General features: G+C 44.3%; 1 protein-coding gene and 1 long non-coding RNA gene across 4 annotated transcripts in view; one reads left to right on the forward strand and one right to left on the reverse strand.

The window, feature by feature from the left end:
- LOC141514904 (WD repeat-containing protein 87-like) overlaps positions 1–9899 on the reverse strand; it is a 42222-nt gene extending 32323 nt beyond the window's left edge. The window contains exons 1-2 of one of the 3 annotated variants that reach the window (XR_012476142.1): positions 4090–4445; positions 804–980 (exon numbers count right to left, since the gene is read on the reverse strand). The gene's annotated coding sequence lies outside the window, so the exon portion shown is untranslated. Of the gene's footprint in view, positions 1–803; positions 981–4089; positions 4446–9681 lie in introns of those variants that run through there. The other 2 variants (XM_074226075.1, XM_074226074.1) reach the window with 2 other exon arrangements.
- LOC141514915 (uncharacterized) lies at positions 8757–26051 on the forward strand. Its single transcript, XR_012476147.1, has 3 exons — positions 8757–9356; positions 17131–17201; positions 24297–26051. It is a non-coding gene; the product is annotated as an uncharacterized LOC141514915 (long non-coding RNA).
- The last annotated feature ends 340 nt before the right edge of the window (positions 26052–26391 follow it).

Raw genomic sequence — 26391 nt, forward strand, 5'->3', positions numbered from 1 at the left:
GAGCAAGTCATGTGAAATGCCTGGGCCTCAGTTTCCTCTCTGTAAAATGGGGCCCTCTTATGTACCCTCTAGCTCTTGTTCTATGACTATCAGAGGTATGGTCTCTTTAAGCTTTCCACTTATGGAGTGACTTGTGTAATGTCCCAAACAGGTTAGGATAAGAGAATGAGCCCAGACAAGCTGATTCCCAGACCAGTGATCTCACTGAGAACCCCTTCCCACTCTCCCTTCTGGAATTCTGGGCCACTTCAGCAGCCTGCTGATTATTCCTCTCCTCTTATCTCCTTTCTGATTCACCTTTCATAAAATTCCAGATTAATCTTCTGAGGCTCAGCTTAGATCATGGCTGAGGCAACTTAACAGGAAGAGGCAGGATGGAAAAAGAATATGACCTTGGGTAAGAGGACAGAGAGGAAAACAGACCTAAGGACAGGAAGTCTGATGGAGATGGTACAGAAGGGGAAAGGAACGAATTAAGAAGCATGTAGCAGCCTGGATTTAGAATTATGGTTACCTGACACAAGTAGCAATCATGGGGATGTGTATGTGTATTTGGAGGGGGGAGTTGTGGGTTCATCTTGGATGTTACCTCAGTGAGGGTAAAGGAAACCATGAAATAATATTTCTAAACAGTGGAAGGCGGGGCAAGAGATCCCAGAATGATGCCAACTTGGGTTAGGTCAAGGAGGGGGAAAAAACATCATTCAGGAAATAATACAACCAATACACTCTAAAATTTTCAGCCTGAGGAAGAGCCCCATTTCCCTACCCTTACTCAGGTTGACTGTAGTGGGCAGTCTTACATGCACATCCTTCTTGCCTCTCCACACCTAGGAGAGGGAGACACAGTAGGGAGCATCCAAATAGTAATGGCAGATGGGTGGCATGTTGTAGGGATAGCAACTCTCCTGATAGACAACCTGGGGAGAGTCATTTAAGATAATCTGGTGGTGCAAAATGTCTTCTTTCCCATGGGAAGCCTGAGGGAGGGAAAAGAGAAAGAGATGAGAACCTGGGCCCTCTACTGCTCTACTTCCTTTCCCAGATACATGTTAATATGGCACCTTACCCCTGAATGATGTCTCACATTGGGAATACCTTCTGTTCTTATGGCTACTTTTTGTGATCGGTTGGCTCCTCCCAAAACCTTCATTTCAAGAAAGTTGCCCAGACTGTCTATGTCTTCATTCCTCTTCAGGATGCACTCCTGACTCCGGCTTGCTTTCCCATGCCCCTTATTCCTTGCCAGTAGGATCCATCTTGCATTTGTATTCTCAGTACTAAGCTCAGTGTGGGGCAATAGAAAGTGCTTAAATAAGTGCACTTGGACTTGACTTGATACAGGTCATACATCTAGACCTGGCAGGTGCCTTGAAAGTCATCTAGCCAACCAACTGATGTCACCAAGTCCAAGGCCCATGAGGAGTAGGGACAGAAACAGGATTCACTTTCATCCAGCTCTGATGGTACAGTCCTCTGGCCTCCAAATGTAGGGGCAACCCAGTCATGACACACACTCAAAGAGGTGGATGAATGATGGGTAAAATGAAAAGCTGGTCTGAGTGCTATAATCCACTGGAGGTGGGATTAAACAATATCACATAGGTAAGTGACCATCAGAGGCAGGATTTGAACTGAGGTCCTCTCAGTCCAAATCCAGACCTTTTGGCACTATACCACATTGAAGACTGGAGCAGTAGTCATCCCCATGGGCATGCCTTCCCTTTCTGAACTCATTTTCTATTTTGTGGGACTGGTAAAGTTGAGCTATCTATCTTCCACTCCTGTTCAGTAAACTACAGTGGTTCTCTATTACCTCTAGGATCAAAGACCAACTCCTTGAGTATTTAAAGCCCTTTACTTATCACCTGGTATTCACTCCACCTCTCCAAATGCTCTGTGGTCCAGACAAACATCCATCCTTTACATTTCCATCTCTGTACCCTGACCATCCAACCCCTCATGCACTGTCTTTTCATTTCTACCTCTTAAAATACTTCAATTTCTTCCAACTTCAACTTAAGTACCGATTTCTTCATCCAGCCTCACATCCACTCCTTTCTCACTTGTAACTCTTAAAATATTTAATTTCATTCCAGATTCTGTTTAAGTACTGACTTCTTCCTCATGAACTCTCTTTTCACCTCTACTTCTTAAAATACTTAATTTCTTTCCAGATTCATCCTAGGTATTGGCTTCATCATCTTCTGGTTCTCCGGCAGCTTGTAGTTCCCCTCCCCTTCTATCCACACCCCTGCCAATATCTTGTTTTTAAAATATTTTTATTTGAAATTCAAGCACCTAAAAAGAGCATTTCCGCTGACACAAAACACAAAGGAAACCATTTGTAGGACTGGCAATCTCCATCTCATATTACTTGCTTTAGTAAAAAGTCTATAACATGTTCCACATATGACTTTCAAAACTGTTCTACTTGCCTGTGCTTCCTTCTGAACTTTTCTGTGCATTTACAGAAAAAAGTGAACATCCTTTTTTTGGCAACATATCTGCTACCTTAGCGTTAACCAAGTAAAAACAGAGGGAAAAACCCTTATTAGAAATAAGCCTCATCAAACAAAATGAATTCCCACCTTGGTCATGACCAATATGTATTTTCCTGAGTCTTCTACCACTCCCTTAGGAGATGGCAAATATGCTTCATTATGACCCTTTGCAGTCACAGTTGGTCATTATAGTGATATTCTTAAAATTTTCAAGTTTGTCCTTTGTGGCAAATAAAATCAATTAATATAAACTGAGAATCCAAGCAAAAACTATTAGCAAAGTAGCTTACACTGGCAACCTCAGTAAAACCAGCCACCTCAAGGAGGAGAGGAGTCTCTTTATTTACATACAACAAAAAAGAGGTCTTAGAAAGACATGGGATACTATGGTTGGTTATCCAAAGATAGATTAGTATTTAATATAGGTTAATCATCTTCTCTGACAACTAAGGAATATTGTTTTTTGGGACCCATTTGAATCTTGTAATTCTTTCTGGGAGGTCAAAACTACTAGGTTTGCAATCTCCTTTGAAGAGATAAAATTATCCCTAATTTCATCCCCTAAAATATTTTGGAGCTGGTACAAAGTTAACTTGTAGTTCTCATTCATTATTTTTTTAAAAAATAGTTTTCATTCCTTTGTTTGAATCAAAGCTTTTTCAAGGAGTTTAGTGATTTTTAAGTGATCACTATTTGACATGTATTCCAGGGCACTTGTTTTTTGATATCAGATATGTTGCATATTCTTTTTTTGATCGTTTCCATTTTTTTTATTTGGTTCTAATGTTTCTTGCTATCGTTTGGACACATTGGATTTATGTTATTTTCTAGATATCTAGATATCAGAGATCCCATTACTTGGATAAGTTTTACCACTTTCTAGGAAGTGATTTATTTTCCTTCCAATTCTTTCTTTCAGAGCTTTTCTTTCATTTTTTTATTAAAGATTTTATTTATTTTGAGTTTTACAATTTTTCCCCTAATCTTACTTCCCTTCCACCCCCCCCACAGAAGGCAATTTGCCAGTCTTTACTTTGTTTCCATGTTGAACATTGATCCAAATTGAGTAATCATATCCTTAAGGAAGAAACATAAACTATAAGAGATAGCAAGATCAGACATAAGATATCAGTTTTTTTCCCCTAAATTTAAGGTAATAGTCCTTGGTCCAACACTGTAGTTCTTTCTCTGGATACAGAAGGTATTCTCCATTGCAGAGAGCCCCAATTAGTCCCTGATTGTTGCACTGATGGAATGAGTGAATCCATCAAGGTTGATCATCGCCCCCATGTTGCTGTTAAGGTGTAAAGTGTTTTTCTGGTTCTGCTCATCTCACTCAGCATCAGTTCATGCAAATCCCTCCAGGCTTCCCTGAATTCCCATCCCTCCTGGTTTCTAATAGAACAATAGTGTTCCATGACATAACGTATACCATAGTTTGCTAAGCCATTTCCCAATTGAAGGACATTTACTTAATTTCCAATTCTTTGCCACCACAAACAGGGCTGCTATGAATATTTTTGAACAAGTGATGTTTTTACCCTTTTTCATCATCTCTTCAGGGTATAGACCTAGTAGTGTTTACCTTCATTTTTAAATCTCTTCTTCTTTTCTAGTTATTCATTTATCTCTTGTGGAAAATTCATTTTTTTCCCTTTGAGTCACTGGTTGCAGTTTTTAAAGAGTTCTCTCTCTGGGGGGAGGGGTGATGGGAGAGATGGTCTTCATTCATGATGAAGTCCTGCAGCTAGAATGGGAAATAATGAACGGTTTGCCCTGGGCATCAAACTAATTTGAGGATATGGGAAGATATCTCTGATATCTACTTCTACCTTCCTCTTCCAGAATAAGTGAGGGGCCCCATAGGCAAGGAATACTGAGGAGGTTTGAATGTCAAAATTGGTTTCTTCTTGCAGCATGATGATTTTTCTGGAGATTGTGAGATCCAGGAGAGCAGCCAGGTGGAAAATGACCTCAGGAGCTACAATAATTTTTATACAGATTAGTGTTTTGGTTAATCTTAGGTAGAGTGGTCAGCCTTGCTTTTTCTCACCCTGCATCACAGTTTCTTGAGGTGACTTCCATCACCTAAGCTCAGGCCCCCCCACCATAAAGGTCAACAGAGTACTAGGTCACTGTCAGAGCTTCTGGGGCTTCATTGGTGTCTGGACCTTGAGGTCTGAGTATTGATGTACTTTCCCAGTCATTTCTGTTCCCCAGAGCTTCCAAGGCTTTCTGATGTCCCTAAAGGTTCCTTCAGAGAGAGAACTATTCTTATTGCCTCTAGATAGAGGGGGGGTGGAGGAGCTGCCAAGCTTTTTATGATCCTATCTGTATGTAGTTCATTGGTACTTGCCTCCCCATGCTGGTTCTGGTTTTATTGATGGCCCCCATTTTCTCTTTCCCATCAGTTGCTAGCTGACTTTTTCTTTAGTCTGGAGTGAAAAAGTCACTTTTTTTGAGGTTTTTGCAAGGCAAATGGGGTTAAGTGGCTTGCCCAAGACCACACAGCTAGGTAATTATTAAGGGTCTGAGACCAGATTTGAACCCAGGTACTCCTGACTCCAGGGCTGGTGCTTTATCCACTGTGCCACCTAGCTGCCCCAAAAAGTCACTTTCTTTAGTTGCTCATTGGATTGCTTGATCCTTATTTTATTTGGTGCCAATTTTATATTTTTGAAGTAGGTGGATAGTCTGCTTCTGCTTAGGTACCTCTCTTGACCAGGAGTTCTTATATTTATTTCATTAAATTCTGTATCTCTTTCTGTTATCTCCCTTTTAAAATGCAAGCTCCCAGGGTGGCTAGGTGGCACAGAGGATGGAGCACCGGCCCTGGAGTCAGGAGTACCTGAGTTCAAATATGGCCTCAGACAATAATTACCTAGCTGTGTGGCCTTGGGCAAGCCACTTAACCCCATTTGCCTTGTAAAAACCTCAAAAAAATGAAGCTCCATGAAGGCAAGGAATCTCTCACTTTTGTTTGTATCCATTTTGCTTGTAGATTTCTCAGGTTGTTTTGAAGCAAGTGATGTGCAAATTTGACCTCCATACAGAACTTTCCAATTTCTAGGCTTAATTTTCCTCCTCTCTCAAATGAAGACCTTGCTCAAGATGACCTCTGAGATCTTTAACTCTTATCATTTGATCCCAAGAACATTCATGTTGAAATGTGGGCCATTAGCAATAAAAACACCCTTTCCATAAGCTCTGCTATTAGTAGTACTAATGAGAGTAGACAGAAGGTGGATAATAATTTTATCTGAAGGATTAAACCTTGAATGGGTGAATTTCTGACATCATGGCAGGCTGAGGGGAGACACTTTCCAGCAAAGGTGATTTGACAGTCTGAAGAGGGAAGTCAATTTTATGCAAGGTGACAGCACAGCTTGGAATGTAGGATGTCTGTGGCAGCCATGGCTTGAGGTTCAGAAGATTTGGGTTACAGCTTCAACTCAGCCACCAGCTGTAGCTCCTTTATAACTAGGTGAGTCCATTCTTGGTTTAAATCCTGTTTTTCCATTTGTATGATGGGATTTCACTCAATGTTCTTGAAAGACCCTATCAGCTCTGACTTTTAGTCCGTTTAGAAGAAATAACACATTAACTTTATCTAATTGCCAAGGACTTTGGTAAAATTCTGTGTTTGTATGTATGTATGTGTGTGTGTGTGTGTGTGTGTGTGTGTGTGTAGAAATGCAAAGAAAAAGAGACACCCCCCAACCTTACCTTTGAAGAGTTTCCATTCTAATGATGAGAGAACAACAAAAAAGGAAATTGAAAAGCTGGGGATGGTAGGAGGTTGAAACATAATGGCAAAATCAAAAGGTAGGTTCTAGGGGTAGAGCTCCCTAAGTCTCAATGTTCTCATCTGTAAAAAAAAGGATGATAATACCACAAAGTGCTATCCTGGGAATCAGGATGGTCTCGGGTAAAGTCAGGCCTCTAAAACCCAAGGAAGATTTCCTGACCTCTCTCTTCCATTGCACAGGAGTAGAGGGAGCTCATAGGAGACCAGATTTAGATGGAAAGGACCTAATGCTGACCTCATTTTTACTTCCCTCATTGTAGATATGAGGAAACTGAGGTGCCGAGATATTAAGCAACTTAGGATCAAGGTTTTAGACCTGGAGGCAGACCAGTTCAAATTTCTGACTTTATAGGCAAAACCAAGACCTAAAAAAGGCAAGGGATTTGTCCAAGGTCATACAGGTACAAAATGTCAAAGGTGAGATATGAACCCAGGTGATTTGATTCCAGGACTCTTCCCTCTCTTCACTGATGAAATCATAGGTCTGGACAAATAAAATAAAGAACTGAAATGAAAAATCCAAACCTACCCTGCCGAACACTGAATGAGCCTTCTGTACTCAACAAACCTTCAATCACTATAGAAATTTCACATTATCAGTGGTAAAGATGCCAGACCTGGAGTCAGGAAAGAGACCTTGGCAGAAATACCTCTTCTGACACTTATTCCCAGGGTGACCTGGACAAGGCATACAAAATTGGAGCTTTGGATTCTGAAAAATCTGTACATGCATAAGACAAGGACAGAATGAAAGTGACCCTTGCATCCCAGACTTGTGCTGGGATATGCTTTGCAAACCCATGGGTGCCATGGGCATTTCATTTCTTATTTCTGGCTCTCTTACCCAGAATTCCCTTCCCTTACTCTAAGGCAGCTCTGGCCATCACACCATGGTGGGATGAAATTTTGCAGAGCTCTTTTCCCCATTTGCATTCTAGATTCAGAGCTGAAAAGTACCTCAGAAGCCAACTGGTCTAAACTCGTTTTATAGATGGGGAAATTGAGGCCAAGAAAAGTGAAAAGTTGGTCTCCAAGCTCACTCAGGTAGTAAGTGGTAAAAATGAGATCTGAACTCAAGCCTCCTGAACTCCACACCCAATTCACATCCCCAGCTAAGATGGAAGGACTCCAAAGTACCCACCCTCAGGGATTGCTTTATGATCTGAACCTTTCCCACATCACAGCTCTTCTATCTTTAATTGCACAGCTCATGTTTTTTCTTAATTTTATTTTTTAATTCTCATTTTGTACAAATGGTTTTTTACATTAATGAAATGTTCTTGTTGAAGAGTAAACAAAATACCCCTCCACCCATGAATATAGACTTGCTTGGGCGATAAAGTAAAGGGGAGAGAAAAAAATTAAAATTAAAAAAAGAATAATAGTAATAATTGTAGGTATGGCCAGGTGGCACAATGGACGAAGCACAAGCCGTGGAGCCACGAGTCTCTGAGCCCATATCTAGCCCCGTTGACCCAACAATCACCCAACCATGTGACATGTAAGCCACCCGATCCCCACTGCCCTGCAAAAACCCAAAAGAAGGGGGAAAAAAAAGATCCAAAATACAATAAAATAGTAACAATAGTAGGGGTGGCTGGGTGGCAGACAGAGCATTGGCCCTTGAGTCAGGAGCACCCGGGTCCAAATCCGGCCTCAGATACCCAAAGATCACCCTGCTATGTGGCCCCAGGCGGGCCACCCCGCCCCATTTGCCCTGCACCTTACCCCAAATAATAATAATAAAAAATGTGCTTCAGTCTTTTTTCCAACACCCCACTGTGTCATGGGTGGATCACATACAGCTGATGTTTTTGACCCCAAGAGGAAGGCCTTATATTTAGCTTATTAGATTGAATTATATAAGATTTGCCATGTTACCTCTTCCCGTTTCTCATTTTTCTGAGTTTTCCGAGTTTTCAAATCAGGAACAATTCTGTCGGATGATTCCATGGTATCCTCCTTTGTCTTTTCCAGATGTTTCTGGCTATTGTACCTAGAATAGTTTAGTTTCATAAGGAACTTTATATGGGGGGATCTCAGAGCTCATTGAGTCCAATACTCTTATTTGACAGGCAAGAGGATGGAGTTCCAAGGATGTAAAGTGAGTCATGAAATGTCTGAAGACTAGATTTGAACTCAGGAATACCTGACTCTCGACCCAGCCCTTATCCACTGTGCCATCTAGTTGCCTTGAGATAGTGGATGGATTTGAACTCAGATTCTATATCTCTAAAGTTCTATTCTCTCACCACTTTGCCATCTTGCTTCTCTCATAGGAAGGCTTGGCCATGTGATACAGGATATGATGGAGGGACCACTAATGAGCCATTCCTCAGGTAGCATGTTGGGAGGGAAGTTATTTATGTGAGTCAGGGTTTTGGGGGGTCAAATACTCACAGTGAACAGCCAGGACCACACCTGGGATGAAAGACAAGAAGGAATAACCAATGGTCTCTAGTCTCTTCACTGACCTGTGAGCTACAGGTCTAAAAGGCTGTGTTGCCATGCCTATAGCTTTGTGACCCAGGCATATAGATTGCCAGCTATTGTAAGTACTTTGTCTTTGATCTCTGTGAGCTCATTTGTCTAGAACCCATATGTCACAGATGAGGCCTCCCCTCCATCCAGACTGGGCAGGGGTGAAGCCCTCCAGGCCAGTCCAGGAAGCTCTTTCGGCATCACAGGGTCATGGAAAGAACTCTGGCCTTTCAGTTCTTACATTTTCCAGTCTGAGTGCCCCCTGGGCAAACTGTCTTGTCCCTTTCCTCCCTGGTCTCAATGCCTCAGTTTCCTTCTCTCTTAGGTATCTGAGTTGACCTGACAGGGTTGATATGAATAAAGAAATTCACTAACACCTTTGTCCTTTCTCTGGTTTGATCACATCTGAATGGGAAGAAGCTGAAAGAGTATCAGAGGAGGGTGATCAGCTTGATGATTGGTCAATTGTAAGAATTTCGCTCTAGTGATGAAGAGGTACTGAAGTCATCCAGGCTAACCCTCTCATTGTACAGATGAGGAAAAGGAGACTCAGGGTCACTCAGGTAAGTGTCAGAGGTACTGAGTGTGAGGCTAGGATGCTGTTTGGGAACCATATCATTCAATGCAAGGGTTTTGACAGAACCAGGAAGCTTCAAGCAGAGATGAAACTATTATAATTAGTACAGTGTCTTGTTGGGGGCGGGGGGAAGAGGCTTGGCGGTCGCTTAGCGGGGGAAACATAATCACCTTATAAGGGAATGTTACAGAACTCGGCCCCTCATTGAGTAAGAGTTCATGGGAGGGAGGACAGAAGGGATAAAAGTGTCTGCTGAGAGGTTGGGCGGGAGCGGGGATGTGATCACAGAAGAATAAAGACTCATGATCCACCTCAGGCGCTCTGTCTGGTTCTTCCCCCATCAAAGAGTGGGGGCCGGAGGTACCCCGAAGACTCATCATGCGTTGGACTGGTGAGTAAGAGGACGGACTAGCATAAAGAAGCCGGCGTTGTAAATAAAAACCCGGCAAGTGGCGCCCGAACAGGGACCTGATTTTGCTAGGGAACGTCTGAATCCGCTGGTCGGATTCTCCAGACAGCCTCGGTCGTTTCTGACCGGGAGGAAGGAGAGGGCGTTTACTCTCAGATATTCCCTGAAGGACATATCCCTACTGTGTTGACTATGCTTCCTTTCTCTTCCCTTTCTCCTTCTGCTCTAATCACGCTCCTTGCCGTGCTGGCCTGTCTGATTGTGCCCTGCTGCCTCCTTCTCTTTTGCCGAACGGGAACTTTCCAGTTCTGCCACCTGTTAGGATTGCAGCCTCGGCTAGTAGACAGCATGGGGGGCCGGAATAGTATTCTCGCCTTTCAGCCGGAGGAGAAAGGGGTCGTTGCAGCGCAGCTTTATAAACTCTGCGCTAAGCATGGCTGTAAATTACCTATCAAGACGTGCCGTGCTTTTGTTGAGAATATCTGGAACATCTGCCCTTGGGTGAAACATAGTGGGATCCAACCAGATAAATGGAAGGTGGTAGGGCAGCAGATGGCCTCCTATGATGACACCTGCCCGGGAAAACTGACCCCTGAGGATTTTACAGTGTATAAGATAGTGGATGCAGCCCTGCATCCCCAGAAGGTGACTCTGGCACGACCAATCAGCACTCAGGTGGGTAGCTCGTTGGCGGGATCGGATTCAGAGAGCTCAGAGGAAGAGGGAAGGCCACCCCCTCCCCTGTATCCATGGGAGGAACTTAGAAGAAACAATGGGGGAACAAGGGGCCCCCAGGGAGAAGAAAATGCCGCATGCCCCTCCTTACCGAGACAGAATGAAAAGGGGGAGGGCGATGAATGTGGCACACTTAGAGATTCAGGGCCGGAAGTTTCCGAGCGCGGGAAGGGAGGGGTGCAAACAGTCCTCAGGGGTGGCAGGAAGAGGAGCGTGAGTAGGTGGGACCGGGAGGCTGCTGACGAGGAGGGAGAAGTCCGCGCTGATCGGACAGCTGCCGCGCCCCAGACTTGGCGGCCCAGCCAGGAAACAGAGGCAAAAAATCCCCCGTGTTCCTTGTCCGCCCTTCAGAGATCCCCTCAAGGGCTCCGCCCATCCGGCCTACTTGCCACCAGTGCCTCCATAGCAATAGAGAAAGGGGAGGAGGTGGACTGGGATGACTGGGGCCTCTACCCGGTATTTACGGACCCCCTTACCGGAGCCCGAGACTACCGCCCTGTCCCTTTTAAGATGCTTAAGGAACTTAAGGAGGCCGTGACTAAATACGGCCCAAGCTCCCCTTATGTAAAAAGACTGATGCAAAACCTCTTCGCTACGCACCCTTGGACCCCTGCTGACTTTGACGAAATTGCAGCCGCGTGCCTGGATGCCTCCTCATATTTAGCTTTTAAGGCTCAGGCCCGCAGAGAGGCCTCTAAGCTGGCAAAATCCCGGGGTTATACTCCCCTGGATTTAGCCATTGACCTCCTGTGTGGAACTGGAGCCTATACTGACCCTGCTGTTCAGGCCCGGTATGGCCAGTTTGAGCTAGAGACTGTTAAAGAAACACATGTTGCAGCTTGGGATAAGATTGGAGCCATGAAAGGGGGGAGAGCCACACAGAAGTTGGTTGGGCTGAAGCAGAGAGCAGATCAGACACCCCTCTCATTTGTGAACGAGGTTAAAGAGACAGTGACTCGTATAATGGGAGACACCCCGGGATCTGATCTACTTATGAGACAATTGATTAAAGAGGGTCTTCGCCCCAAAGGGATCGCAGCCATTAGCAGCCTTCCCCCCGACGCTTCATTAGAAGAAATTGTTGACAAATTGCTGGACATGCCCAGCGAGGATTCAATTCAAGCCTTAGTGACTGCCATGGAGAACCGGGAGGATAGCCTCCTGACCGCCCTTCGCGGTATGCAGGTGAGACCCACCTGTTTTGGGTGCGGAAAGCCAGGGCACCTCAAAGCACAGTGCAGGCAGCGGCCCCCCTCCACTTCAGTTCCGACCTGTTATTCCTGTGGAAAGCCAGGTCACATAGCCAGGTTCTGCCGATCCAAAGGGAAGTCGGGAAAAGGGAAAGGGAGGGGCCCGGCCGCGCCCCCCCCCCCCCCCCCCCCCCCCGTGCTCGAAGACAGCGGCCCCATCACTGTGACTATCCCCGTGAGGGTTGACTATAGAGAAGGGATACAGCAGAGAGAGATCGGGCCTTGGGAAACCTCGATGATTCCCATCGAGCTAAATATTTTCCCAGCGCTCATCACAGGGGCTGAGAGATGTGTGGACTTAGTCACCCATACCCAGGTCATTTTTGGTCCCGGAAGTCCCACATCCGTAAGGGTCACAAACCCCCACCCCTTTCCCACCTTGGTAAAACAGGGCCAAGAGGTGGGAAAGGCGCTGCCCTTGCGGGCCCCTCCCGCTCATGTGAACTGGGTCCACCCGGTCAGATCTGGGCGACCACTGTTAACCGTCACGGTGGAAAATCAGAAGCTCGAAGGGATAATTGACACTGGAGCCGATTGCTCTGTCATAAATAGGGGACAGTGGAGGCGCGAGTGGCCACTCCTACAGAGCCCTCAAGCAGTGACGGGGGTGGGGGGCAATAGATCTGCCATGAAAGCAGCACACGCCTTACGGTGGTCAGCTTTGGAAGAATCTGGACTCTTCACCCCACTGTGCCTACCCGACCTCCCTTATGCATTATGGGGTAGAGACATCTTGAGCCAGCTTAACCTGACACTTGCCACCCCTGATAGCCTGCGGGGAAATTAATTGGGGCCACTCTAGAGATGAGCTTTTCCCCCAGAATAACATGGATTAATAAGAAACCTATTTGGGTTGAGCAGTGGCCCCTGACAAAAGAAAAGCTCATCGCCCTCACAGACATAGTAATGACCCTCCTGCGCGAGAACAAAGTGGAACCGTCCCTTAGCCCGTATAAATCCCCCGTCTTTGTCATAAAAAAGAAAGGGGGGAGTTGGAGAATGTTGATTGATCTTCGGGCAGTAAATGCCAACATGGTACCCATGGGGACCCTCCAACCTGGTCTCCCTATGCCCACTGCAGTCCCGCAAGGGTGGACTATTATAGTGATTGATGTTAAAGACTGCTTCTATAGCATTCCCCTCCACCCGGAGGACAAAGAAAAATTTGCCTTTTCCCTCCCCGCGATCAATTTCCAAGCCCCCAGTAAACGTTATCAGTTCACTGTCCTACCGCAGGGAATGGCCAATAGCCCCACCCTGTGCCAGCTTTACATGGATACTCTGCTACATCCTATCAGAAAAGAATTCCCGAATTGCATGCTCATACATTACATGGATGATATCTTGATTGCAGCACCTTCTGTGACGGGGGCTCGGGCTTGCTTGCAACGCACCACCCATGTCCTCCGCAAGAAGGGGCTTCACATAGCCCCGGAAAAGGTACAGATGCATTTCCCCTATGATTACTTGGGGCATAGGATTTTTCCGGGAAAGATTAGTAGGGCACTTCCTCCGATCAACGTCGAGGGATACACTACTCTTAATGATTTTCAGAGGCTTGTTGGCGCCATACAGTGGCTGCGTCCCGCTATGCCCCTCCCATCCTCCTTAATGCAACCTCTATATGATGTCCTTAAAGGCGACTCCCATCTGTCATCCCCTAGAAGTTGGACCCCCCAGGCAAGACAGGCGCTCTCGGAAATTTTCCGCAGAACCTCTTCCTTCTTGGTTCAATACGACCCGGAGTCGCCTGTCCTCTTCCACACACTGGGGGACAGTTCCCTGGGCTGGGGATGTTTATTCCAGAGACATGGATGCCTTGAATGGCTATACCCCCGGACCACTAAGAGCATCATCCGGGACCGGTGGGAGGCCCTGGCCTTATTTTGCCTTCAGGCCTCAGAGCGATGCCAGCCTCTCTTTGGCCTCTTGCCTGTCCTCAACTTTACCCTCCCAGAGGAGGTGACCCACTCGCTAGTTGATAGATCTATCGCTTGGGCCACTGTCCTGACTACCCTCTCTCAGACCAGACTCACGCCACCTCCCGTGGTTAGAGTGTTCGCTGAACTGCACCTTTCCCGCCCGCGCCCTCTAGTGTCCCCAGAACCAGTGACCAGCCCTAATGTCTTCACTGACACTACCAGGTTGGGCCGTGCTGTGGTCCATGACCCTGCTAGACCCGCCACCTGGATTTTTGATACCCCCTTTGACTCCACTCAGAAGAATGAACTATATGCTATACTTCAGGCTTTCCGTCTCTATAGAGACACCCCTTTTAATCTTATTACTGACAGTATGTATTGTGCCATGCTAATCCCTCGTTTAGAAGATGCCTTCATTTCCTCGACTTCTTCCATTAGCCCACTCCTTATACAGCTACAATCCTCCCTCCGTGATAGAAACCACCCCCTGTTTGTTCTTCACGTGCGCTCTCACGTTTCTTCCACCGGCCCCATATTCCAGGGCAATGCGGAGGCAGATAGGGCTCTCTTGTTAAACCTGTCCACACCTGCCCAGCTGGCACATGGTAAGTATCACTTGTCATCCAGGTCGCTCCGGCGCCTATACAGCATTCCCCGGAAGGAGGCTCGCCAAATTGTGCGCTCCTGCACTTCTTGTGCTCCCTTTAGACAAGCCCTCCCCGCGGAGGGGTCTAACCCACGTGGGGACGGCCCCAATGCTCTTTGGCAGATGGACATTACTCACCTGGGTCGTAAGTACATCCATGTCTCGGTGGACACCTTCTCCTCCTTCACCTTCACCTCTCTACAGCCAGGAGAAGCGGTTAAACACATTCTCTCACATCTATATGCCCAGATGGCTGTCTTAGGCGTCCCCTCGGCTATCAAAACCGATAATGGGCCCGCCTACACCTCGAGAGCCTTTGCTTCCTTTTGCAAAGAATTTTCCATTTCCCATTCCACCAGGATCCCTTACAATCCCACTGGCCAAGCTTTGGTAGAAAGAGCAAATCGCACACTCAAAACTACGCTCTTTAAACAGAAAGGGGGAGTTGGCAGGTCACTGACCCATTCAGACCTGTCTCAGGTACTATTTACCATGAATTTCCTACAAGTCAGGGATGACGGCACTACAGCCGCCCAGAGATTTTTCTCCCCAAAAGGACATGCTAAGAAAGAACCAACGCTCCTGCCCTCTCCCACCAAGGCCCTACCAGGCTCTAAAGTCATGTGGAGAGATGAAGAGGGAGGTTGGCATGGCCCTGTAACGGTAAAGAACAGAAGACAGGGCCACCTGTCATTTCATCCCGAGGATAAGATAGAAGAGCCAGAAAGATGGCTCCCTGTTTACAAGATAAGAGACCTTGATTAATGCCCAACCCTACGGGGTGAGAGGAATTTCTTCCTTTTTCAGGCCTTCTGATCGTCGTAGGGATCCTTGGAGGTGCTCCATCTGAAGGAAATCCGACATGGGGAATACTCCGAGTTATTCCCTCTCCCCTTCCGGTAGCACGGAACTCCCCGATCTACCCTCGCCTGCTAGTGACCAATACATCGATGGGGCTCCCTTCTGCATATATGGACCCCGCTGAAGCACCGGTCCAGAACTCCTTCTACTGGGACCTGAACAACTCCCTATGTTTCGACATCGGGGAAGAAAATCGGTCCTGGAACTTCAACTCCACAGGGCAGAACGATTTTAACTATAGCACTGCCCCGACTGACCCCTGCGTCAGCCTTTTCCCGCAGACGACTGTCAGCCCAGCAGGGACAAAAAAGGGGACCCAGCTCCGAGGCCTTCTGGGTTGGCGACCCCTGGTGAATCAAACTCAACGGGACTTCACGATTCCTCGGTGGGGCCCCTCATGTGTGGCCACAGGGGAAGACATCGAGGATCCCATACCATGGAGGGATTGCCAGATGGCGGGAGGATACCCCCTTGAGGGTGAACAAGGACGCTGATTCTGGGAATCACCCTACTTGTTGTCTGTTTCTGCCGCCTAGCTAGGCGACAGAGGGGCTATATGCTTCTTACTCAGAAAGCCTTCATGGCCATGGAGACGGGGGAGGATGCCCAAGTCTGGCTAGCCGCCATGCATGACATGTGACACCTAGGGGTAAGACGAGGTAAACCCCAAGACGGGCAACCTCTCCTAACCCAGCCACCTAAGACAGGCCCTGAGGGTGTCGGGCGCCTAGGACGGGCAAGGTCCTGGGTTGAAGGAGATGACCTAAGACAGGGTTCCTCGCCCCCGGCTATCAGAGGCCAGTAGAAATGACACCGCTTAAGGCTAACCTCAGCACCGCTTAAGGTCACACCAAGTGATAACCCTGTAAAACAGAAAGGGGGAGATGTTGGGGGCGGGGGGAAGAGGCTTGGCGGTCGCTTAGCGGGGGAAACATAATCACCTTATAAGGGAATGTTACAGAACTCGGCCCCTCATTGAGTAAGAGTTCATGGGAGGGAGGACAGAAGGGATAAAAGTGTCTGCTGAGAGGTTGGGCGGGAGCGGGGATGTGATCACAGAAGAATAAAGACTCATTATCCACCTCAGGCGCTCTGTCTGGTTCTTCCCCCATCAAAGAGTGGGGGCCGGAGGTACCCCGAAGACTCATCATGCGTTGGACTGGTGAGTAAGAGGACGGACTAGCATAAAGAAGCCGGCGTTGTAAATAAAAACCCGGCAGTGTCTCCCATGTGAGGAAATATTTATTGACTGACTGACTGATTCCTTGGCTTAGAGGTAGGGCAAGATCGATTCTTGATCCCAGTCTGTGATTCTGGGCATGATTGGCCTGGAGAAGAGACAACTCAATGGTAATCAAACAGAAGGGTTCAAATATTTAAGGAGTAATTTGATGTATATGTTTGACCCCAGAAGAACAATGGGGAGCAGCTGCAGGGTAGCAGATAGATTTAGACCTGATGCCAGGAAAGACCTGCCTAACAATCCAAGCTATTTGAAAGTCCAGAGAGGTTGCCTTTGCTGGCGATAACTTTTACCACCCTGGAATCTTTCAGAGGCCAAAATGGGTAGCGACCTCCCCATCCCTGGGTAGGGGGGTGGGGGTGTTTCAAGCAGAGATCAGATTCTATGCTCATTCAGTATACTGTAGGGATTCTTACTTAGATATAGGTTGGAAGCAATAGCTCCTGGGGTCCCCCGGAATTCTAAAGAAGTTCCTAGGAACCTAATGGGAGGTAGTCACTATGGATGACCTCTGCACATGGAGGTGTAGAGGAGACTTTATAAAGATATAATACTTTTTATATTGTATTATAATATTTATTAACATGCAAATAAATGTAACTATATCTTAACAATTAGGACCGCGGACAGTAGTTCCCTCCATTCCTCAATCCCTTGATCAACAAACCTTTATTAAACATTTACTATGTTCCAGGAGCTCTGTTAGGGGTTGGAAAGCCATATGCTAAGGATGAAACAATCACTACTCACAGTTTAATGAGTGAGGTAAGTTTACATGGAATCACTTGAAAAAGAATAAATACAAATATTTACACCAAGGCATATTGAGTCCCCTATAGTAAGTCTAAAGCACTTATTCTAGGAATAGTTGTTTTTGGAACTGAAAGGATCTTAGATACCATTGAGTCCAATTTTCTCATTTTACACATGAAGAAATTGATAAATGACTTGCCCAGCGTCATGCAATTAGCAAGCATCCAAGGTGATATTAGAACCCAAATCTTCCTGATTCCAGTCTAATTACCAAGTCCCTTTGCCAGGTATACTGTTGTTGTTCAATCATGTTCAAACCACCGTGACTCCATTTGGGGTTTTCTTGGCAGGGATACAGCAGTAGTTTGCCATTTTCTTCCCCAGATCATTTTGCTGATGAGGAAACTGAGACAAAGCAGGTGAAGTGACTTGTCCAGGGGTCACACAGCTAGGTTCAGTTTGATCTTTGGAAGATGTCTTTCAGACTCCAGGCCAAGTGGTCAGACTGACTTGCCAGGCCCAAAGTCATCATCCAAGCTCTCTCTCCCCATCCTTCTTGTCTCCCTCCTAATTCTTTTTTTTCCATGGAGGGACATGCCCTAAGAGGCACCCTGAACCTGTGCCAGGGTCCATTATACAGGGTGGTTTGGGAAGGAGAGCATGTATCCTTGACAAGAGTTCTGTCCTAGATTTGCATCCTAGCTAATCTTTCCATCTCTCAGCCCTGGTAAGAACTGGGTTCTTCTATACAAGATGGGCACTTTAGGATGGCCACTGGAGCAACAAATGGAGGTTGTCCAATGGTTACCTTAGCTAACCTCACAAGCCTAGAGAAACATCCACATTCTCTTCTGCCTGTCATAGCTGGCTTTCAGGTTGTGAGGTGATGTCACCCCAAGGTTTGAATGATCAGCCTCCCAAGAAGCATGGTGGCTCTTAATAGAAAAGCTTGAGCAATGACTCTCCAGCAAGGTTTTGGGCTGGTGGGAAAGGCCTTCTTGGGCAGGCAAAGGTGAGTTCTCTATAAGACATCATTCCTGGCTTCTGCATGTCTTATTCCTTCCATCTCAGTCCAGCCAAACCTTGGCCCCCATTCCTGGTGGCAGTGGGGAGACTGGGGCTCTCTCCTTCTACAATTCTATCAATAACACCATCATTTATAATTTAAATTCAAAGCCAGAAAGGACCTTAGAAATCCATAATTCCAATACCCTTATTTGACAGGTGAGAAAACTGAAGTTCAGAGAGGCAGGAAGCCTCTGAGGTAAGATTCAAACTCAGCTCTTCCTGTTCCCCAAACCAGCAGCCTGTAAGCTATGTCACATCTCGTGTTCAAGAACTTAAATGTAAGGGCTGGAAGGGACCTTGAAGGTCATGGAATCCAACTCTTTCATTTTATTTTTTGAACTTCTGTCTTATTTTTCTGCAATTCACAAAAATATGGATTTCATTATATGACGTGTAGGGGAATGTCAGTAGAATGGAAGAGACTATAATTCTCTTTTCCCCTATTCTCTTAAACTCTGCCCTACCTCTCATATAGATGCAAAATGTTGATTTCCACCAATGAGGAGAGAGTCTCATTACAATGTGCTTTAGGACTGGAGTAGGAAGCAGGACAAATCCAAGACACACTTTAGAAATAAAGGAAGGCAAAAAAGGAGTGCTGTCAATTTCTCATTGTTGAGCTGCTCCAAGGTTAAAAAAAGATGCTGTTTTCCAGATTTTAGAGCCATACTCATCACCAGTGTATTTTTTAGAATTAGACAATATAATACAACTCATCTTGAAGAATAAAAAGTCAAGAATGCAATGATAAAACTCCAGAAGTAATTATTTCCTATTTGATAAAAACTGCTGGGAAAACTGGAAAAACATCTGACAGAAATTAGACCAGTATCTTATAACATGTACCAAAATAAAGTTCAAAAGGAATGATGAACCAAATATGAAACGTAACATCATTTTAAAAAAAAAATTAGAGGATAAAAAAGTTGCTACCTGAAGAGGTAGCTCCGGTGGTGAGGGGGAGATTTTTTTTTAACCCAACAATAACCAGTCTAAAGAATCCAAAAAAAATGATCACAGAAGACAAAATAAAAGTTAAGCAGTTGGGAAAAATTTCTTTTCCTGAAAAGAGTTTAATATCCAGATCTGAATGTTCTCTTCACTGTGCCCTCTGGAGGTCTGCTCATAATTTACCAACTTCCTTTCATCTTAAATCTCTTCCTCTCTTATTTCTTCCATCTTCTGGTCTCCCTGAGACATGGTTCCTTCCAGATGAGAACATTTTTCTCACCCCAGTTTCTATGACTTGTTTTCTTTTTTCCTCATACTTTCTCATTCATTGGGATCCATGGGGGCAGCATGAATACTCCTTGCTTCCCACTGCCTCTTCCAGGCTCTTCCCTTAACTACCAAGCAATCTCTCTTCCATTGAGGTGTGCACTTGCCAAATGTATTACCCAATCCACATCCTGGATGATTGTCATCTTATGAACCTGAAATACATTTTACTTCCTCAATAGGTTCAATGTCTAGCTCACAATCTTTCTCTTCTCATTTCCTGCTCTCAATTTGGCAGCATCCATGTAAATAATGTTACCCTTTAAATGCCTTAACTTCATAATTCTTTCATCTACTTAATTTCCATGACTTCCTCCTCCACATCAACTCAGTTAAACACAAAAATGGTTACAACCTTATACCTACCTTCTCCCAAAAGTGATCCTTATTTAGGAGCTTAAATTTCCTTTTTCTGCTCCTAATCTTTTATGATCCCCTCTTTCTCTCTGACCCATGACCCCTAAGCCTGTTCTCCATTCTCACCATGTCCTTCCTTCCTTCAGCCCCTCCATTCTCCCCTAGGCCAACACCTTTGCATTGTCTACACTCCTCCCTTCCCTGGCTTGTCTTTTGAGCTCCATACTCACCTTTATCCTTGGTTTTCTTGATCCTTTGTCCTACACAAATAACACTTTGCAAGCCCACAAATCTGGATTTCTCTTGCCATTTACTTGTACTTCTATTCACATGCTGCTGAATGGAAGTCATGGAGCCATGCAGATTGGATATAGCACAAAATGATGTTATCTAATATCAACTAGGTCCTGTGTGGGATCAAGTTTTGAGATTTCTTCAGTAAAATATTTTAGATTGAATCTGGTGAGCTATGTGCCCCTCCTCCCTTGACAAAGCAAACTTCTGGGATGTTGATGAAGAGTCAGCTGATTTCATCTTATCTGTTGATGTCTGAAGAATCATTCAGTTCCTGAGACTAAAGAGATAATCTGGTTTAGGTTTGAATTTTATGCTCCTTTCCTAAGGGTAGTTTGCTTTGTTTGAATTCTATGCCCCTTTCCCTAGGGTAGTTTTCATGTTTAGATTGTAAGACCACATTCCTCTTTAAGGAGGGTGGGTCAGCTGGGGGTGGGGGGAATCGCATTAGCATAAATGTGATTCTTGAACCTTTCCCTTTTGCCTCAATCTCTCTGATTGTGGCCAGTTTCTCCATAAACAATAAATCCTTCTCTTCATACCTTGAGAGATCTTCGAAATTTTTTTAAGTGGCATTTGTCCCACACAGTCCTATATGCAACTAGACATTCTACTGCACACTAATTAGTTCTCTCTCTCTCTCTCTCTCTCCACTGCACTATTCCAAATGTTCTTATCTCTCTTCAAGTCTGTTATTTCAGCTCAGCACCTGGTTCAAGTTTTACTGATAAAATAGAAACAATTTATTAGAGTTCCTCCTCTTCCCTCCTCGATTTTACATAACCTAATCATCTTCCTCATTATTTCCTCTTTCATCTGGGTATCAGAGGGGGGGGTCATTCTCATTTCAAAGAAGATCTCATATCCTTCTTGATCTCATCATCTCATGTCTTCTTTAGCAAACTGACCTTACTGTCATCCCTACTCTTTCTCTAATCTTTAATGTCTCCCAATTTTCTTCATCATGCCTACCCACAAACATGAATGACCCTGCCTCATCCTAAAAAGAAAACCCTGATTTGAACCTTCCAACTCTTCTAGTTATCATGTCAGATCTCTCCTCCCTTTCTTGGGTAAAAGTCCTTTTAGAAGAGTGATTTTTCTTTTAAAGTCTCTGAAATTTGGTGTCTAACTTCCTTATTCCACTAAAACTGTTCACCTCAAAGTTGCTAAGAATTTCTTTTTTCATCTTTTTTGGTTTTTGCAAGGTAATGGGGTTACCTGACTTGCCCAACATCATATAGTTAGGTAATTATTAAGTGCCTGAGGCCATATTTGAACTCAGGTCATCCTGACTCCAGGGCAAGTGCTCTATCTATTAGCTGCCAAATGTAATGACCTTTTCTTAGTCTAAAAAAAATATCCTGGAAGGACAGAAGTCCTTCCCAAAAACTTTGTGTCAAAAGGCTATGAAGAACTACAAACCATCAACAACCCTATGAAAAATGCTCCAAATTACTGATAAAAGAGAAACAAAAATTAACATGAATTAAACAAGCTATTAAGATTAACTTGAATGAAAATGCCAATTGTTAGAGGAGCTCTGGGAAGGTAGACTTAATTAATGGACTAATTAGTGGAGATATGGATTGGCTCACAATTCTGGAAAGCAATGCCACCCGCCCCCTCAAACACTGCACTTGTATGTTGCCTTTAACTCAGAGATCCTGAGTGGTTAAGGACAAAGGGAAAGGACTCATGGATACAAGAATATTGAGTAGCATTTTTGTTGTAGAGAAAAATTGGAAATTAAATAGATGGTTCTCAGTTGGAGTAGGGCTAGACAAAAAGACAATAATAAAAATGTTTCTTCCATTCATTCATTCAAATAATGCCAAATGAGGGCACAAGTTTTGTAGTAAACTGAATAAATCAAACAAATCTTTACACCTCACCTAAAATAAGTGATGACAATAACTTAATGAAGTCAGAACATCTCAAAGGCTTTTTAGCTTATGTTAAAAGTGTTTTTAAGCATTTAAAAGTCTTTGATAGCCATTGAACAAATCAAAATTATGACAGTAGTTATAATCCTATTGGGTGATGGACTTGTCCATGCCCAGTTGTTGTTCTATAAAAGCTGACACCTTTTAGAATCATGAAGATTCAAGAAAGTAGAGAGAAGAGAGCCCCTGAGAAGGAATCATTTGAGATCAGGAGAGGACCAGAATCCTGGTGTTGGTGATTGGCATTGTTTCTCCTTTCCTTACACTAACTGGAGGAGGGCCTCATGAACTTCAGAGGTCCCCATATGTCCTTCCTCCCAAGCAAAGACAAGGGTGGCAGTGGGAGATGCCCTACTAATAGTCCCTGGATCCACTAAAGGCAATGTTTCTATTGGGATCCAATTCCAAATTGGCTTCAGAATTAATGTACTACAAAGAACCCATCAGAAAAGTCATATCATACCAAAACAAATCACCTTGAAGATTACTAGAAAGGTAATCAGGTAGTGTTATCCTCATTTGCCACATGTGCTCAAAACTTGAGATCCATTTGCCCTAGACTCTCTACATTTTTGTGGGAGAGTGTGTCAGATTTTTTTGGGGGGATAATTTTTATCATGTTAAATAGCCCTCCCCTTTCTAAGGTGTAATTGAGTCTGGATGATCAATTGATATCAACCAATTATCATGGGATGTGGGACTCATGGGGTATAAAGCCCTAGAAAAGACAATGCCTGCTCTCTGCAGGTTAATCCCTAGAATACTGCTGAGACATGTAGCAACCAGAATTGGCTGGCTGTGGACCTGACTCATCTTGTCATTTGGGATATTACCTCCAGGGTCTACATGACCTATAAATGTTTATTATTTCACCTGAGAAATGATGAAAACATGGATTCAGAGAAACTTCGAAATACTTGAATGAATGCAGAGTAAATTGTGCAGAAAAGGAACAAGAGGAGCAGGATGCTCTCAGAAAAAATGGATTGACATGAGCTGATACAAAGTGAAATGTACTGTGTACAAAGTCACAACTACACTGGAAGATGATCAGCTGGGAATGACTTAGCTGTTTCCAGCAGTGCAATGATCCAAGACAACACTGAAACGCTGAGGGTGTCTGAATACAGACTGATATAAACATTTTTACTGTATTTTTCTTGAGGTATTTTTATCTCTGGCTATAGATCATAATATGATGATTATGGAAATGTTTTGCTTAAACTATACATTTATAACCTATATTGAATTATTTGCTTTCTCAGTGAGGGGAGTGTGGAGGGAGGAAGGGAGAGAATTTGGAACCCAAAGTTTTAAAAGCAAATGTTAAAAATAATTTTAAACTGTAATAGGGGAAAACAAAATACTAAATAAATTTAAAAAAAAATAGGATGGGGGCAGCCAGGTGGCAGAGTGGATAGAGTACTGGCCTTGGAATCAAGAGTACCTGAGTTCAAATCTGGCCTCAGACATTTAATAATTGCCTAGCTGTGTGGCCTTGGGCAAGCCACTTTTCCACACTGCCTTGCAAAAATAAAAAACAAACAAAAAAAAAAGAATAGGATCAGGCAGTTAAGTGGTACAGTGGATAGAGTGCTGACCCTGGGGTCAGGAGGACCTGAGTTCAAAGCCAGTCTCAGACACTTAATAATTACCTAGCTGTATGACCTTGGGAAAGTCATTTAACCCCACTGCCTTGGAAAAATAAAAAAAAAAGAATAGGTCCTAGGGGATTAAAAAAAAAACATGTTGATCAAAATAATGTGAGGGGGAAATGACTCCCTGAAAGACCTCATAATTCTGACCAAAGTATCAACTATCATGAACTCCAAAATGAAAAATTTAAAGACCTTTAAAAACATTTCAAGCAGCTAGTATTACCATTGAGCAAAACATATATACATGTAACATTTATTTTTTGGTAAATTCTGGCTTTGAGATTCTGGGATAGATCTCTCTGCAGTCCCTTCTATCTTTCCTGCTGTGATACTCTGAGAGCAGGGATTCTTTCTATTTGCCTTGGTTTCTCACATTAGAATGTGAGCTTCTTGGGAGCAGAGAAGGTACTTAACTAGTTAAATCATCAAACATTCACGTGTCCCCCACCCCTTTAATCTTTGTAGCAGCAGCACCCCTAGCACAATTTTAATAAAACCTTTTCTAGATCTGGAATAATATGAAGAGCTGACTCTAGAGGGCACCAGGTCTCCAGGTTCCATGAGCTCCTGGGTCATCCATCTCCCATGGATTCTTCTGTTGGAGGGCCAGTCATGAGAGGAGCATGAAGGGCGGTAGGAGGAAGAGTGCAAGGAGAGTCATGATGACTTGATGAGGGTCTTCCTGTGCGTTCTTCCTCCCCAGGTAATGTCATCCTCATTTGCCACATGTGCTCAAACCTTGAGGCCCCTTTGCCCTAGACTCTCTACATTTTTGTGGGAGAGTGTGTCAGGGGACTTCAGTACTCTGAAGAAGGCATTGGGATTTTGAAAGCTCTGGAACTTTCACAAGAACTTTCTGGAGCTCATAGGGACTTTACAAATCAAGGGCATCCCCCTCAGTGTATGAAGAATCTGAAGCTCAGACAGGTCTGGTGACTTACCCAGGGATTTCAGGCAGGAATTGAACTCAGATCTTTAGAATCCAAGTCCAGCACTTTCTATTACATCACACTGAATATTAAACAACCAACTCTCAACTTCCTAGCCAGCCCAGGTCTTCCCTAGTCAAGTGGCCAGCTGGCTAACCACTAGACTTCCTCTAGCTATGGAAGCATCAGCTCATCATCTTCTAAGGTTCTTTATCCTTTGCATTGATATGCCACTGTTCAGCATTTAAAATCCCTTACCATCTGGCTCCTCTACCTATCAGTCTTGTTTAGCTTTATTCCCCTTCAATGCACTCCATGGGCCAGACAAACTGGCCTTCTTGTGCCTCCATTTCCACTTCCTTGCTTTTCCTTAGTCTGCTCCTCATGTCTGGAATATACGCCTTCCCTATCTCCTCCTGGTGGTTTTCTTTAAGATTCAGAAGTGGAAAGTCTGGAAGGCAGGACCTTAGCTAATCAAGGGACTCTGTCAATCCATCCACAGAAGGCTGGTCTGAAGAATGGGGGCTCACCTGGAAAGAGCCAGAGGCAAATGAGCCAGATGGCACCTTTCCTGAAGACCTAAATGCTACTCCCTCCCTCCACCCCATAATGGATGCTTAATAGAGACTTGTGGGATTGAATCCTGATCTCCTTCCTCCCCTTCTCCATTACCTTAGAGGCCTTTTGTGTGTACTTATTTACCTGGATGTTAAATCCCTCCATAGATTATAAGCTCCTTGAAGACAGGGTCTGTATACCCCATCCATTGAGCCCAGTCTGAGTAGGCAGTCATTACTTTTGCTTATTTATTTTTCTTTGCAGATTTTACTTGTATTAAATAATTATTAATCATTTAGTATGTGCCAGACCCCATTCTAGGCATTGGGGATTCAATGAAGGGCAAAAACATGGTTCTTTTCCTTAAAGGGTTTACATTCTGATGGTTGAAACAAGAGGAAATTATACATTTTAAAACATATTTAATTTAAATCATTTATATTATTTAAACATATTATAAATATATATTTATATATAAAGTATATAAATTAACTAACTGGAAGGTCATCTGGGAGAGGAAGGCAACGATTAGGTGCTTAATAAATGGACTATTAATGGATTGAGAACTGGATTTGAATCCTGCCTTTGACCCTGATCCCTCCTAATTATTTCCAATCTATCCTGTCTGTAACTTGTGTGTTTGAATGTTGTCTCTGTGTTTGATTGTGAGTTCAATGTGGGCAGGGACTGTCCTTTATCTTTCTTGGAATCCCTAATATTTAACACAGAACCTGGATCACATTAGGTGCTAAATAAATGTTTGCTCTATCATGGTACAGGGGATAGGAATACTGACCCTGAATTTGGGAGGAGCCAAGTTCAAATTTGGTCTCAAATATTTACTAGGTGTGACCCTGTGCAAGTCACTTAACCCTATTATGAACACTAGGTGGTGCAGTGGATAGAGCACTGGTACTAGGGTCAAGAAAGACCTCAGTTCAAATTTAACCTGACAAACTTCACTTACCCCTGATTGCCTCCCCTCCAGGTTTACCTCCAGTCCTTCTGATTCATATCTGGACCCAGATAATTCTGAAAGAGAAAGTGAGGCTGGTAACTTAGCACAGCACCCGTCACTCAAATCCAGTCCAATTGCTTGTCCGGGCATTACCTC

Source organism: Macrotis lagotis, chromosome 2 (assembly GCF_037893015.1).
Source record: "Macrotis lagotis isolate mMagLag1 chromosome 2, bilby.v1.9.chrom.fasta, whole genome shotgun sequence".
NCBI classification, from domain to species: domain Eukaryota; kingdom Metazoa; phylum Chordata; class Mammalia; order Peramelemorphia; family Peramelidae; genus Macrotis; species Macrotis lagotis.